Raw genomic sequence first — 16,634 nt, forward strand, 5'->3', positions numbered from 1 at the left:
TGCAGACAGACTTTGTAGGCTGTCCCCTGTGGACCATGCATCCAACACATTAACCCAGTGCGCCGTAATGGACACGTAACTTTTTGTGGACATGCGTACTGGTCCATGCGTCTCTTGTCAGGTGCACCTTTCTACTGTTTGATTGCCTGAGTGCTATGACAATGCAGACTTTTTCATGCCGCTGGAGGGCTGGGATGGCTTTTCTCGCAAAAGAAATGTCGACTGGGTAGCTTGAACCGTTGCACAGCGTAGTTCATCTGGGCTTTCTAAATATAAAGCAAAGAAAAAAAGGAGGCTACATGCCCTTTCAGCTGGGTTCCAGGGGTACACGGCCAGCATTGGTCTGGTCAGTGGAGAACTATTGGAAGGAAGGACCGCAGACAGGCTTCGAAGGCCTAACATAATACCAGATGGCTGTAGGCAATTTTAAATTGGTTCCATGGGTACACGGGCAGCAGTGGTGTGGTCAGTGGAGACCTAGTGGAAGGAGTGACCGCAAACAGGCATCGAAGGCCTAACATAATAACAGATGGCTGTAGGCAATTTTAAATTGGTTCCAGGGGAACACGGGCAGCAGTGGCCTGGTCAGTGTAGTAGTAGTAGAAAGAACGGACCGCAGACAGGCTTCGAAGGCCTAACATAAAAAAATTGGGCTGGCTGTAGGCAATTTTAAATTGGTTCCAGGGGTACACGGGCAGCAGTGGTGTGGTCAGTGGAGGCCTAGTGGAAGGAGTGACCGCAAACAGGCATCGAAGGCCTAACATAATAACAGATGGCTGTAGGCAATTTTAAATTGGTTCCAGGGGAACACGGGCAGCAGTGGCCTGGTCAGTGTAGTAGTAGTAGAAAGAACGGATCGCAGACAGGCTTCGAAGGCCTAACATAAAAAAATTGGGCTGGCTGTAGGCAATTTTAAATTGGTTCCAGGGGTACACGGGCAGCAGTGGTGTGGTCAGTGGAGGCCTAGTGGAAGGAGTGACCGCAAACAGGCATCGAAGGCCTAACATAATAACAGATGGCTGTAGGCAATTTTAAATTGGTTCCAGGGGTACACGGGCAGCAGTGGTGTGGTCAGTGGAGGCTTAGTGGAAGGAGGGACCGCAGACAGGCTTCGAAGGCCTAACATAAAAAAATAGGGCTGTTGGCAATTTAAAATTGGTTCCAGTGGTACAAGGGCAGCAGTACAATGGTCAGTGGAGGCCTAGTGGAAGGAGGGACCGCAGACAGGCTTCGAAGGCCTAACATAAAAAAATAAGGCTGTTGGCAATTTAAAATTGGTTCCAGTGGTACAAGGGCAGCAGTACAATGGTCAGTGGAGGCCTAGTGAAGGGAGGGACCGCAGACAGGCTTCGAAGGCCCAACATAACAAAAATGTCAATACAATGGTATTGTCAGTGCCAGGCATTGAAGGATGTCAGCGCATAGACTAAACATTGGTGGAACTGTGAGAGATAATTTTACAAGTGGTAGAGCACTGTTTGAGCTGGGGGGGGGGAAACTGTCTTGTGGCCGGCGGTACAGGCCCAGGGCCCCTCATATTACAACGGTGTGTCTGACGTTGGGTGCGCACCACCACCGCCAGAGACACTTTATTGTACTATGAGGGACCCAGTGGCAGTGCCGTCGACCAAAAGCGGGCACACCCACCTCTTCAGACAAACAGCACTCTCACGGGTGCTGGCGCCAAGTGGCGATACCACGGCCCCGTGTGGGGAGTTTGGCCATTTAGTGAGGTGTAAACATGTCGTATGCTGAACAATCAGGTGCAGAAAATTACGAGAGTGGAAAAGTCATTCAGAATAGTCCACAGGCAAGACCTTTTCATAGGAAAGCTAGGTGTCAGCCGGGCAAGGTGGGGCAAAAGATTTCGAAATCCAGTTGTGGTTCATTTTAATGAAGGTTAGATCATCTACATTTTGGGTAGCCAGACGAGTCCTTTTTTCTGTTAGTATTGAACCTGCAGCACTGAATACTCTTTCTGATAGGACACTAGCTGCCGGGCAAGCAAGCTCCTGCAATGCATATTCTGCCAATTCTGGCCAAGTGTCTAATTTGGATGCCCAGTAATCAAATGGGAATGACGGTTGAGGGAGAACGTCGATAAGGGATGAAAAATAGTTTGTAACCATACTGGACAAAATGTTGTCTCCTGTCACTTTGAATTGATGCTGCAGTACCTGTCCTGTCTGCGGTCATAGCAAAATCACTCCACAACCTGGTCAGAAAAGCCCTCTGGCCAACACCACTTCTGATTTTTGCCCCTCTAACACCTCTGGTCTGCTGGCCCCTGCAGCTCGTGTGAGAACGATCACGGGCGCTGTGTGCAGGGAATGCCAGAAGCAAACGGTCAACAAGAGTTGATTGTTTGGTTGCTAATATTATTTCCAAGTTGTCATGTGGCATTATATTTTGCAATTTGCCTTTATAGCGAGGATCAAGGAGGCAGGCCAACCAGTAATCGTCATCGTTCATCATGTTAGTAATGCGTGTGTCCCTTTTGAGGATACGTAAGGCATAATCCGCCATGTGGGCCAAAGTTCCAGTTCTCAAATCTGCGGTTGTGCTTGGTTGAGGGGCAGTTTCAGGCAAATCCACGTCACTTGTGTCCCTCCAAAAACCAGAACCCGGCCTTGCCGCGCCAACAATTTCCAGTGGCCCCGGAAAAGCTTCCTCATTAAAAATATAATCATCCCCATCATCCTCCTCGTCCTCCTCTTCGCCCGCTACCTCGTCCTGTACACTGCCCTGGCCAGACAATGGCTGACTGTCATCAAGGCTTTCCTCTTCCTCAGCTGCAGACGCCTGATCCTTTATGTACGTCAAACTTTGCATCAGCAGACACATTAGGGGGATGCTTATGCTTATTATGGCGTTGTCTGCACTAACCAGCCATGTGCATTCCTCAAAACACTGAAGGACTTGACACATGTCTTGAATCTTCGACCACTGCACACCTGATAACTCCATGTCTGCCATCCTACTGCCTGCCCGTGTATGTGTATCCTCCCACAAAAACATAACAGCCCGCCTCTGTTCGCACAGTCTCTGAAGCATGTGCAGTGTTGAGTTCCACCTTGTTGCAACGTCTATGATTAGGCGATGCTGGGGAAGGTTCAAAGAACGCTGATAGGTCTGCATACGGCTGGAGTGTACGGGCGAACGGCGGATATGTGAGCAAAGTCCACGCACTTTGAGGAGCAGGTCGGATAACCCCGGATAACTTTTCAGGAAGCACTGCACCACCAGGTTTAAGGTGTGAGCCAGGCAAGGAATGTGTTTCAGTTGGGAAAGGGAGATGGCAGCCATGAAATTCCTTCCGTTATCACTCACTACCTTGCCTGCCTCAAGATCTACAGTGCCCAGCCACGACTGCGTTTCTTTCTGCAAGAACTCGGACAGAACTTCCGCGGTGTGTCTGTTGTCGCCCAAACACTTCATAGCCAATACAGCCTGCTGACGTTTGCCAGTAGCTGCCCCATAATGGGAGACCTGGTGTGTAACGGTGGAAGCTGTGGATGGAGTGGTTGTGCGACTGCGGTCTGTGGACGAGCTCTCGCTTCTGCAGGAGGACGAGGAGGAGGAGGAGGGGGTGCGAACGGCTACAGCCAACTGTTTCCTAGACCGTGGGCTAGGCAGAACTGTCCCAAACTTGCTGTCCCCTGTGGACCCTGCATCCACAACATTCACCCAGTGTGCCGTGATGGACACGTAACGTCCCTGGCCATGCCTACTGGTCCATGCATCTGTTGTCAGGTGCACCTTTGTGCTCACAGATTGCCTGAGTGCATGGACGATGCGCTCTTTAACATGCTGGTGGAGGGCTGGGATGGCTTTTCTGGAAAAAAAGTGTCGACTGGGTAGCTCGTAGGGTGGTACAGCGTAGTCCATCAGGGCTTTGAAAGCTTCGCTTTCAACTAACCGGTAGGGCATCATCTCTAACGAGATTAGTCTAGCTATGTGGGCGTTCAAACCCTGTGTACGCGGATGCGAGGCTAAGTACTTTCTTTTTCTAACCATAGTCTCATGTAGGGTGAGCTGGACTGGAGAGCTGGAGATCGTGGAACTAGCGGGGGTGCCGGTGGACATGGCAGACTGAGAGACGGTGGGAGATGGTATTGTTGCCGCCGGTGCCCTAGATGCAGTGTTTCCTACTACGAAACTGGTGATTCCCTGACCCTGACTGCTTTGGCCTGGCAAAGAAACCTGCACAGATACTGCAGGTGGTGCGCAAAATGGTGGCCCTACACTGCCGGAAGGGATGTTGCGTTGATGACTAGCTTCATTGGCCGAGGGTGCTACAACCTTAAGAGACGTTTGGTAGTTAGTCCAAGCTTGCAAATGCATGGTGGTTAAATGTCTATGCATGCAACTTGTATTGAGACTTTTCAGATTCTGCCCTCTGCTTAAGGTAGTTGAACATTTTTGACAGATGACGTTGCGCTGATCAATTGGATGTTGTTTAAAAAAATGCCAGACTGCACTCTTCCTAGCATCGGATACCTTTTCAGGCATTGCAGACTGAGCTTTAACCGGATGGCCACGCTGTCCTCCAACAGGTTTTGGCTTTGCCACGCGTTTTGGGCAAGATACGGGCAGATGGACCCTGTTGCGATGTTGATGCCTGCTGTGGCCCCTCCTCCTCCGCTTCAGAACTGCTGCCGCCTGCACCCTGTTCCCCCAATGGCTGCCAATCGGGGTCAAGAACTGGGTCATCTATTACCTCTTCTTGTAGCTCGTGTGCAACTTCGTCTGTGTCACCGTGTCGCTCGGTGGTATAGCGTTCGTGATGGGGCAACATAGTCTCATCAGGGTCTGATTCTTGATCATTACCCTGCGAGGGCAATGTTGTGGTCTGAGTCAAAGGACCAGCATAGTAGTCTGGCTGTGGCTGTGCATCAGTGCACTCCATGTCAGATTCAACTTGTAATGGGCATGGACTGTTAACTGTTTCACTTTCTAAGCCAGGGACGGTATGTGTAAAGAGCTCCATGGAGTAACCCGTTGTGTCGCCTGCTGCATTCTTCTCTGTTGTTGTTTTTGCTGAAGAGGACAAGGAAGCGACTTGTCCCTGACCGTGAACATCCACTAACGACGCGCTGCTTTTACATTTACCAGTTTCACGAGAGGAGGCAAAAGAGCTAGAGGCTGAGTCAGCAAGATAAGCCAAAACTTGCTCTTGCTGCTCCGGCTTTAAAAGCGGTTTTCCTACTCCCAGAAAAGGGAGCGTTCGAGGCCTTGTGTAGCCAGACGACGAACCTGGCTCCACAGCTCCAGACTTAGGTGCAATATTTTTTTTCCCACGACCACCTGATGCTCCACCACTACCACTACCCTCATTACCAGCTGACAATGAACACCCCCGGCCACGACCTCTTCCACCAGACTTCCTCATTGTCTTAAAAACGTAACCAAACTAACGGTATTTGTTGCTGTCACACAACTTACACGGTGAGCTATAACTTCAGTATGATTTAGCTACCCCTTTACAGGTGGGTGAGACCACAACGAAAATCAGGCACAATGTTACACACTCTGTTTTTGGTGGCACCAAATGAGAGAGATGCCACACACGCAGGACTGTCACTGAAGCACAAATGTTAATATTAATCTCCCACTGTTTTTTTTTTATTTATTTATTTTTTTTCAGGGAGACTTTAGAAACAAAATAAAATAAAATGATTTTTTCAGGAAGAATTTAGAAACCAAATAACATAAAATGATTTTTCCAATGACAATTTAGAAACCAAATAAAAAAAAAAAAAAAAAAAAAGGCTTTCTATGCCCCACTGAGTGAGAGATGCCACACACAGGAGTCAGGAGTGGCACACAAGCCCAGAGGCCAATATTTTTCTCCCAATGATTGATGTAGTGATTTTTTCAGGTAGATTTTGGAACCCAAATCAAGCAAAAAAAAAAAAAATAGGCTTTCTATGGCCCACAATTGGAGAGAGAGAGAGAGAGATGGCACACCCAGGAGTCAAGACTGGCACACAAGCAGAAAGGGCAATATTAATCTCCCACTGATTTTTTTTTTTTTTTTTTCAGGGAGACTTTAGAAAAAAAAAATAAGAAAAAAAAATGATTTTCTCAGGAAGAATTTAGAAACCAAATAAAATAAAATGATTTTTTCAGGGAGAATTTAGAAAACAAATAAAACAAAAAATAGGCTTTCTATGGCCCACTGAGTGAGAGATGACGCACACAGGAGTCAGGAGTGGCACACAAGCCCAGAGGCCAATATTGTTCTCCCAATGATTGATGTAGTGATTTTTTCAGGTAGATTTTGGAACCCAAATCAAGCAAAAAAATAATAGGCTTTCTATGGCCCACAATTGGAGAGAGAGAGAGAGATGGCACACCCAGGAGTCAAGACTGGCACACAAGCAGAAAGGGCAATATTAATCTCCCACTGTTTTTTTTTTTTTTTTTCAGGGAGACTTTAGAAAAAAAAATAATAAAAAAAATGATTTTTTCAGGAAGAATTTAGAAACCAAATAAAATAAAATGATTTTTTCAGGGAGAATTTAGAAAACAAATAAAACAAAAAATAGGCTTTCTATGGCCCACTATCTGAGAGAGAGAGATGGCACGCTTAGGACTGGCACACAAGCCCAAAGGCCAATATTAATCTCCCTTTTTTTTTCAGGGAGAATTTATAAAACCAAAAAAAATAAATAAATAGGCTTTCTATGGCCCACTGAGTGAGAGATGACGCACACAGGAGTCAGGAGTGGCACACAAGCCCAGAGGCCAATATTGTTCTCCCAATTTTTTTTTTTTTTTCAGGGAAAATTTATAAACCCAATAAAAAAAATTATAAATAGGCTTTCTATGGCCCACTATCTGAGAGAGAGAGAGAGATGGCACGCTTAGGACTGGCACACAAGCCCAAAGGCCAATATTAATCTCCCTTTTTTTTTTCAGGGAGAATTTATAAAACCAAAAAAAATAAATAAATAGGCTTTCTATGGCCCACTATTTGTGAGAGAGATGGCACGCTCAGGACTGGCACACAAGCCCAGAGGCCAATATTAATCTCCCACTTTTTTTTTTTTTCAGGGAAAATTTATAAACCCAATAAAAAAAATAATAAATAGGCTTTCTATGGCCCACTATCTGAGAGAGAGAGATGGCACGCTTAGGACTGGCACACAAGCCCAAAGGCCAATATTAATCTCCCTTTTTTTTTTCAGGGAGAATTTATAAAACCAAAAAAAAAAAAATAAATAGGCTTTCTATGGCCCACTATTTGTGAGAGAGATGGCACGCTTAGGACTGGCACACAAGCCCAAAGGCCAATATTAATCTCCCACTGATTGATTTATTGATTTTTTCAGGTAGAATTTAGAACCCAAATAAAGCAAAAAAAAAAAAATAGGCTTTCTATGGCCCACTGAGTGAGTGATGATGCACACAGGAGTCAGGAGTGGCACACAAGCCCTGAGGCCAATATTTTTCTCCCACTGATTGATGTAGTGATTTTTTCAGGTAGATTTTGGAACCCAAATCAAGCAAAAAAATAAATAGGCTTTCTATGGCCCACTGACTGAGAGATGGCACACACAGGAGTCAGGAGTGGCACACAAGCCCTGAGGCCAATATTTTTCTCCCACTGATTGATGTAGTGATTTTTTCAGGTAGATTTTAGAACCCAAATCAAGCAAAAAAATAAATAGGCTTTCTATGGCCCACTGAGTGAGAGATGGCACAGACAGGGATGGCACTCTAGCAGAAATGCCAATCTTAATCTCCCACAAAAAAAAAAAAAAAAGGAACTGTCCTTCAATTACTATCTCCCTGCAGTAATCTCAGCCAGGTATGGCAGGCAGCAATAAGGAGTGGACTGATGCACAAATTAAATAAAAAGTGTGGACAAACAAACAAGATAGCTGTGCAGAAAGGAAGGAACAAGAGGATTTGTGCTTTGAAAAAAGCAGTTGGTTTGCACAGCGGCGTACACACAGCAATGCAGCTATCAGGGAGCCTTCTAGGGCAGCCCAATGAGCTACAGCGCTGAGGGAAAAAAAAAAAAATGTAGCTTCCACTGTCCCTGCACACCGAAGGTGGTGTTGGACAGTGCAAATCGCTGCAGCACAAGCGGTTTGGTGGTTAATGGACCCTGCCTAACGCTATCCCTGCTTCTGACGAAGCGGCAGCAACCTCTCCCTAAGCTCAGATCAGCAGCAGTAACATGGCGGTCGGCGGGAACGCCCCTTTATAGCCCCTGTGACGCCGCAGACAGCAAGCCAATCACTGCAATGCCCTTCTCTAAGATGGTGGGGACCAGAACCTGTGTCATCACGCTGCCCACACTCTGCGTTTACCTTCATTGGCTGAGAAATGGCGCTTTTCGCGTCATTGAAACGCGACTTTGGCGCGAAAGTCGCGTACCGCATGGCCGACCCCGCACAGGGGTCGGATCGGGTTTCATGAAACCCGACTTTGCCAAAAGTCGGCGACTTTTGAAAATGAACTACCCGTTTCGCTCAACCCAACCGCAGACCATTCTATCAAAGTCTGCATTCTAAAATGGAGCTCAATCCCTTCTGAGCTCTGCCATGCGCCCAAACAGTGGTCCCCCCACATATGGGGTATCGACGTACTCAAGACAAACTGGACAACAACTTTTGGGGTTCAATTTCTCCTGTTACCCTTGTGAAAATAAAAAATTGCGGGCTAAAAAAATCATTATTGAGAGGAAAAAAAAGATTTTTTACTTTCACGGCTCTGCGTTATAAACTTCTGTGAAGCACTTCGGGTTCAAAGTGCTCACCACACATGTAGATAAGTTTCTTAAGGGGTCTAGTTTCCAAAATGGTGTCAATTGTGGGAGGTTTCTACTGTCTAGGCACATCAGGGGCTTGCCAAACGCGACATGGCGTCCGATCTCAATTCCAGCCAATTCTGTATTGAAGAATTCAAATGACACTCCTTCCCATCCGAGCTCTGCCGTGCGCTCAAACAGTGGTTTACCCCCACATATGGGTTATCGGCATACTCAGGACAAATTGCACAACAACTTTGGGGGTCTAATTTATCCTGTTACCCTTGTGCAAATAAAAATTTTGGGGAGAAAAATAATTTTTCTGAAAAACTTCTGTGAAGCACTTGGGGGTTCAAAGCGCTCACCACACATCTAGATAAGTTACTTAAAGGGTCTAATTTCCAAAATGGTGTCACTTGGGGGGGGGTCCACTGTTTAGGAACATCAGGGGCTCTCCAAACACGACATGGTGTCTGTCCAGTCAATTCTGCTTTGAAAAAGTCAAGCGGCACTCCTTTTCTTCCAAGCTCTGCCGTGCGCCCAATCAGTGGTTTACCCCCACATATGGGGAATCGGCATGTTCAGAAGAAATTGAACAACAAATTTTGTGGTTCATTTTCTCTTTTTACACTTGTGAAAATAAAAAAATTGGTTCTGAAGTAAAATGTTTGTAGAAAAAAGTAAAATGTTAATTTTTTCCTTCCACATTGCTTCCTGTGAAGCATATAAAGGGTTAATAAACTTCTTGAATGTGGTTTTGAGCACGTCGATGGGTGCTGTTTTTAGAATGGTGTCACTTTTGGGTATTTTCTGCCATGTACACCCCTCAAAGTGACTTTAAATGTGAGATGGTCCCTAAAAAAATGGTTTTGTGAATTTTGTTGTAAAAATGAGAAATCGCTGGTCAACTTTTAACCCTTACAACTTCCTAACAAAAAAAATGTTGTTTCCAAAATTGTGCTGATGTTAAGTAGACATGTGAGAAATGTTAATTATTAAATATTTTGTGTGACATATCTCTGATTTAAGGGCATAAATATTAAAAGTTTGAAAATTGCAAAATTTTAAAAACTTTTACCATATTTCCATTTTTTTCATAAATAAATGCTAGTAATATCGAATAAATTTTACCACTACCATGAAGTACAATATGTCATGAAAATTCATTCTCAGAATCAGTGGGATCCGTTAAAGCGTTCCAGAGTTATAACCTCATAAATTGACAGTGGTCAGAATTATAAAATTGGCCTGGTCATTAACCTGCAAATTGGCTCCGTCACTAAGGGGTTAACATTTAGTACGCAGGACATGCGGATGTATGCGGATGCGTTGTTTTGACGTGCCCGTCGTCCGTACAAAACACAACAAGTTGCGTTCCTGTGCGGTTGGCGGGCGCGTCAAAACAATGCATCCGTATACATCCGCATACATCCACATGTCCTGCTTACCCAATGTTAAAGATAGGTACGCAGGACGTATGCAGACGTAGGTGGACCTAAACGGAAGAAGTGTGGAAGTGGGCGAGGATTAACAGAGGAAGTACGCAGCCCTCTGCAAAGCCCCAGTACGCAAGTGTGAGCGTAGGGTAGGGGAGGCTAATATGGGTGTTGGTGCTGGGAGCAATCAGATAATATAAATATCAGATAATATGAGTAAAGAATTTGCATAGAGATTCTAATACAAATGTTCATGGTTCACACCTGGCGCTCACCAGCAAAAAAAACAATAAAAAAAAAAAAAAAAAAAAACACCTCAGCAGCTGGGATCAGGACAGAGAATGTACCAGTTCTGTTATAGGAAAGGGTAAATCATAAACAGTATATGATGCCGCACTTGAGGGAATGTGCTGACACAAAAATATATACAATGATGCTAGTAGTCTCACAAAACATGTGAGACTACTAGCTTTCACACATCAGTTTTTTTGCTATCAGTCACAATCTGTCAAATTTTGAAAAGATAACGGATCCGGCGACTGATGTTACTGGATCCAGTTTTTTCACATAGATTTGTATTAGCAATGGATTGCAATGGATGGCCTCACGTTTCATCCGTCGTTCGCCGGATCCGTCGAAAATTGTTTGTCCGGCGGCCGGAGACAACAGACAAAGTAACGTTTTTTGTGTTCGTCGAAAAAACGGACAGCGATGGATCCGTTGCTGTCCATCGTTTGCTCGAATGGAAGCCTATGGGCGTTGGATCCATCAAGTGACAGAATCCGGCGACGGATTTGTTTTTTTTAACTGAGCATGCTCCGATTTTTTTTTTAACATCCAAGTAGTCAGATCCGCTAGTCGGATCCGTCGAAAAAGTTTTTCACAATCTGCGACAGATATGTCGATTCATCAAGCCAATGGATTGTGACTGACGGCAAAAAACTGATGTGTTAAAGGGGCCTTATAAATTGTGTAAAATGATTGAAGGTGCGGTCCCTTTAAATGTAGTTAGATAACTAGGGCTAGTTTCACACTAGTATTCGGCAGGGTTGCGGATGGCAGCCTCCTTTTTACTCCGTTAAGCCCCGTCCACTGCCACGTTTCTTTCTCTTCAAAATGCAACATGTTGCGTTCGACACAGGTCAGCGCAGCGTCAAAATGACGCATGCGGAGGCATCTGCATGGCCTGTGTACCCAATGTTAGATAGGGTATGCAGGACGCATGCAGACGCAGGCGAAGCTGACGGAAGAGGTCTGGCAGTGGGCGGGGCTTAACGGAGGAAGAAGACTTTCATCCGCAACCCTGCTGAAAGTGTTGTGAATTCTGTGGCAGAGCTCCCTCCTGTGGTCACAAGTGGTACTTTGGCTGATTCTCTCTGGGAGCTTCCGTTTGTGGAGGAAAGTGGTACTGCGGCTTCTGAGTTTCCTTCCTCAGGTGATCTGGTGAGGTCGTTGGGTGCTTCTCTACTTAACTCCACCTAATGCTTTGATCCATGCTTCCTGTCAATGTTCCAGTGTTGGACTTGTTTTTCCCTGGATCATTCCTGTGGCCTGCTGCTCTGCATAGCTAAGTTCTTCTTTGCTATTTGTTTGCTATTTTTTCTGTCCAGCTTGTCTAATTGTTTTGCTGGAAGCTCTGGGACGCAAAGGGTGTACCTCCGTGCCGTTGGTTCAGTACGGAGGGTCTTTTTGCCCCCTTGCGTGGTTTTCTTTAGGGTTTTGTGTAGACCGCAAAGTTATCTTTCCTATCCTCGCTCTGTTAAGAAAGTCGGGCCTCACTTTGCTGAATCTAATTCATCCCTACGTTTGTCTTTTCATCTTAACTCACAGTCATTATATGTGGGGGGCTGCCTTTTCCTTTGGGGTATTTCTCTGAGGCAAGGTAGGCTTATTTTCTATCTTCAGGCTAGTTAGTTTCTCAGGCTGTGCCGAGTTGCATAGGCAGAGTTAGGCGCAATCCACGGCTGCCTCTGGTGTTGTTTGGAGAGGATTGGGGATTGCGGTCTGCAGAGTTCCCACGTCTCAGAGCTCGTTCTATTATTTTGGGTTATTGTCAGATCACTGTGTGTGCTCTGACCGCTATGTCCATTGTGATACTGAATTGCCTATCACAACAGTACAGGAAGCCAAAAGTGCTAATGATTCTCAATAGAGGGAAAAAAGAAGTTCTGAGACCATTTTTTTTCTTTGCACTGTGTTTTGCCTTTTTTTTCCCCTAGACATTTGGGTGGTTCAGGACACAGGTGTAGCAATGGACATTAAAGGTCTGTCTTCATGTGTGGATCAGCTCACGGCAAGAGTTCAAAATATTCAAGATTTTGTGGTTCAGAATTCTTTGTTAGAACCGAGAATTCCTATTCCAGATTTGTTTTTTGGAAATAGAACTAAATTTCTGAGTTTCAAAAATAATTGTAAACTATTTCTGGCTTTGAAACCTCGCTCCTCTGGTGACCCAGTTCAACAGGTTAGGATCGTCATTTCTTTTTTGCGTGGCGACCCTCAGGACTGGGCATTTTCTCTTGCGTCAGGAGATCCTGCATTAAGTAATATCGATGCGTTTTTCCTGACGCTTGGATTGCTGTACGATGAGCCTAATTCAGTGGATCAGGCAGAAAAAAAATTGCTGGCTCTTTGTCAGGCTCAGGATGAGATAGAGGTATATTGCCATAAATTTAGAAAGTGGTCCGTGCTCACTCAATGGAATGAATCTGCGCTGGCAGCTATATTCAGAAAGGGTCTCTCTGAAGCCCTTAAGGATGTCATGGTGGGATTTCCTATGCCTGCTGGTTTGAATGAGTCTATGTCTTTGGCCATTCAGATCGGTCGACGCTTGCGTGAGCGTAAATCTGTGCACCATTTGGCGGTATTACCTGAGATTAAACCTGAGCCTATGCAGTGCGATAGGACTATGACCAGAGTTGAACGGCAAGAACACAGACGTCTGAATGGGCTGTGTTTCTACTGTGGTGATTCCACTCATGCTATCTCTGATTGTCCTAAGCGCACTAAGCGGTTCGCTAGTTCTGCCACCATTGGTACAGTACAGTCAAAATTTCTTCTGTCCGTTACCTTGATCTGCTCTTTGTCATCGTATTCTGTCATGGCGTTTGTGGATTCAGGCGCTGCCCTGAATTTGATGGACTTGGAATATGCTAAGCGTTGTGGGTTTTTCTTGGAGCCCTTGCAGTGTCCTATTCCATTGAGAGGAATTGATGCTACGCCTTTGGCCAAGAATAAGCCTCAATACTGGACCCAGCTGACCATGTGCATGGCTCCTGCACATCAGGAGGTTATTCGCTTTCTGGTGTTGCATAATCTGCATGATGTGGTCGTGTTGGGGTTGCCATGGCTACAAGCCCATAATCCAGTATTGGATTGGAAATCCATGTCGGTGTCTAGCTGGGGTTGTCAGGGGGTACATGGTGATGTTCCATTTCTGTCAATTTCGTCATCCACCCCTTCTGAGGTTCCAGACTTCTTGTCTGATTACCGGGATGTATTTGATGAGCCCAAGTCCGATGCCCTACCTCCGCATAGGGATTGTGATTGTGCTATCAATTTGATTCCTGGTAGTAAATTCCCAAAAGGTCGACTGTTTAATTTGTCCGTGCCTGAGCACACCGCTATGCGCAGTTATGTGAAGGAATCCCTGGAGAAGGGGCATATTCGCCCGTCATCGTCGCCATTAGGAGCAGGGTTCTTTTTTGTGGCCAAGAAGGATGGTTCGCTGAGACCTTGTATAGATTACCGCCTTCTTAATAAGATCACTGTTAAATTTCAGTACCCCTTGCCATTGTTATCTGATTTGTTTGCTCGGATTAAGGGGGCTAGTTGGTTCACCAAGATAGATCTTCGTGGTGCGTATAATCTGGTGCGAATCAGGCGAGGCGATGAATGGAAAACTGCATTTAATACGCCCGAGGGTCATTTTGAGTATCTAGTGATGCCATTCGGACTTGCCAATGCTCCATCAGTGTTTCAGTCCTTTATGCATGACATCTTCCGAGAGTACCTGGATAAATTCCTGATTGCGTACTTGGATGACATTTTGATCTTCTCAGATGATTGGGAGTCTCATGTGAAGCAGGTCAGAACGGTTTTTCAGGTCCTGCGTGCTAATTCTTTGTTTGTGAAGGGATCAAAGTGTCTCTTTGGTGTGCAGAAGGTTTCATTTTTGGGGTTCATCTTTTCCCCTTCTACTATCGAGATGGATCCTGTTAAGGTCCAAGCCATCCATGATTGGACTCAGCCGACATCTCTGAAAAGTCTGCAAAAGTTCCTGGGCTTTGCTAATTTTTATCGTCGCTTCATCTGCAATTTTTCTAGTATTGCCAAACCATTGACCGATTTGACCAAGAAGGGTGCTGATTTGGTCAATTGGTCTTCTGCTGCTGTGGAAGCTTTTCAAGAGTTGAAGCGTCATTTTTCTTCTGCCCCTGTGTTGTGTCAACCAGATGTTTCTCTTCCGTTCCAGGTCGAGGTTGATGCTTCTGAGATTGGAGCAGGGGCTGTTTTGTCGCAGAGAGGTTCTGATTGCTCAGTGATGAAACCATGCGCTTTTTTTTCCAGGAAGTTTTCGCCTGCTGAGCGAAATTATGATGTGGGCAAACGAGAGTTGCTGGCCATGAAGTGGGCATTCGAGGAGTGGCGTCATTGGCTTGAAGGAGCTAAGCATCGTGTGGTGGTATTGACTGATCATAAGAACTTGACTTATCTCGAGTCTGCTAAGCGTTTGAATCCTAGACAGGCTCGTTGGTCGCTGTTTTTTGCCCGTTTTGACTTTGTGATTTCGTACCTTCCGGGCTCTAAAAATGTGAAGGCAGATGCTCTGTCTAGGAGTTTTGTGCCCGACTCTCCGGGTTTATCTGAGCCGGCGGGTATCCTCAAGGAAGGAGTAATTGTGTCTGCCATCTCCCCTGATTTTATTTCAGATCTTCCCGTTTCTCAAAAGATGTCAGTCATTTGGGTGGTCTGTGATCGCTTTTCTAAGATGGTCCATCTGGTACCCTTGTCTAAATTGCCTTCCTCCTCTGATTTGGTGCCATTGTTCTTCCAGCATGTGGTTCGTTTGCATGGCATTCCAGAGAATATCGTTTCTGACAGAGGTTCCCAGTTTGTTTCGAGGTTTTGGCGAGCCTTTTGTGGTAGGATGGGCATTGACTTGTCTTTTTCCTCGGCTTTCCATCCTCAGACTAATGGCCAGACCGAACGAACCAATCAGACCTTGGAAACCTATCTGAGATGCTTTGTTTCTGCCGATCAGGATGACTGGGTGTCCTTTTTGCCTTTGGCTGAGTTCGCCCTTAATAATCGGGCCAGCTCGGCTACCTTGGTTTCGCCATTTTTCTGCAATTCTGGGTTCCATCCTCGTTTCTCTTCAGGACAGGTTGAGTCTTCAGACTGTCCTGGTGTGGATACTGTGGTGGACAGGTTGCAGCAGATTTGGACTCATGTAGTGGACAATTTGACCTTGTCCCAGGAGAAAGCTCAACGTTTCAATAATCGCAGACGCCATGTGGGTCCCCGACTTCGTGTTGGGGATCTGGTTTGGTTATCTTCTCGTCATATTCCTATGAAGGTTTCCTCTCCTAAGTTTAAACCTCGTTTCATTGGTCCGTATAGGATTTCTGAGGTTCTTAATCCTGTGTCTTTTCGTCTGACCCTCCCAGATTCTTTTTCCATACATAACGTATTCCATAGGTCATTGTTGCGGAGATACGTGGCACCTATGGTTCCATCTGTTGATCCTCCTGCCCCGGTTTTGGTGGAGGGGGAATTGGAGTATATTGTGGAGAAGATTTTGGATTCTCGTGTTTCAAGACGGAAACTCCAGTATCTGGTTAAATGGAAGGGTTATGCTCAGGAAGATAATTCCTGGGTTTTTGCCTCTGATGACCATGCTCCCGATCTTGTTCGTGCCTTTCATGTGGCTCATCCTGGTCGGCCTGGGGGCTCTGGTGAGGGTTCGGTGACCCCTCCTCAAGGGGGGGGTACTGTTGTGAATTCTGTGGCAGAGCTCCCTCCTGTGGTCACAAGTGGTACTTCGGCTGATTCTCTCTGGGAGCTTCCGTTTGTGGAGGAAAGTGGTACTGCGGCTTCTGAGTTTCCTCCCTCAGGTGATCTGGTGAGGTCGTTGGGTGCTTCTCTACTTAACTCCACCTAATGCTTTGATCCATGCTTCCTGTCAATGTTCCAGTGTTGGACTTGTTTTTCCCTGGATCATTCCTGTGGCCTGCTGCTCTGCATATCTAAGTTCTTCTTTGCTATTTGTTTGCTATTTTTTCTGTCCAGCTTGTCTAATTGTTTTGCTGGAAGCTCTGGGACGCAAAGGGTGTACCTCCGTGCCGTTGGTTCGGTACGGAGGGTCTTTTTGCCCCCTTTGCGTGGTTTTCTTTAGGGTTTTGTGAAGACCGCAAAGTTATCTTTCCTATCCT

Source organism: Ranitomeya imitator, chromosome 8 (assembly GCF_032444005.1).
Source record: "Ranitomeya imitator isolate aRanImi1 chromosome 8, aRanImi1.pri, whole genome shotgun sequence".
NCBI lineage: Eukaryota > Metazoa > Chordata > Amphibia > Anura > Dendrobatidae > Ranitomeya > Ranitomeya imitator.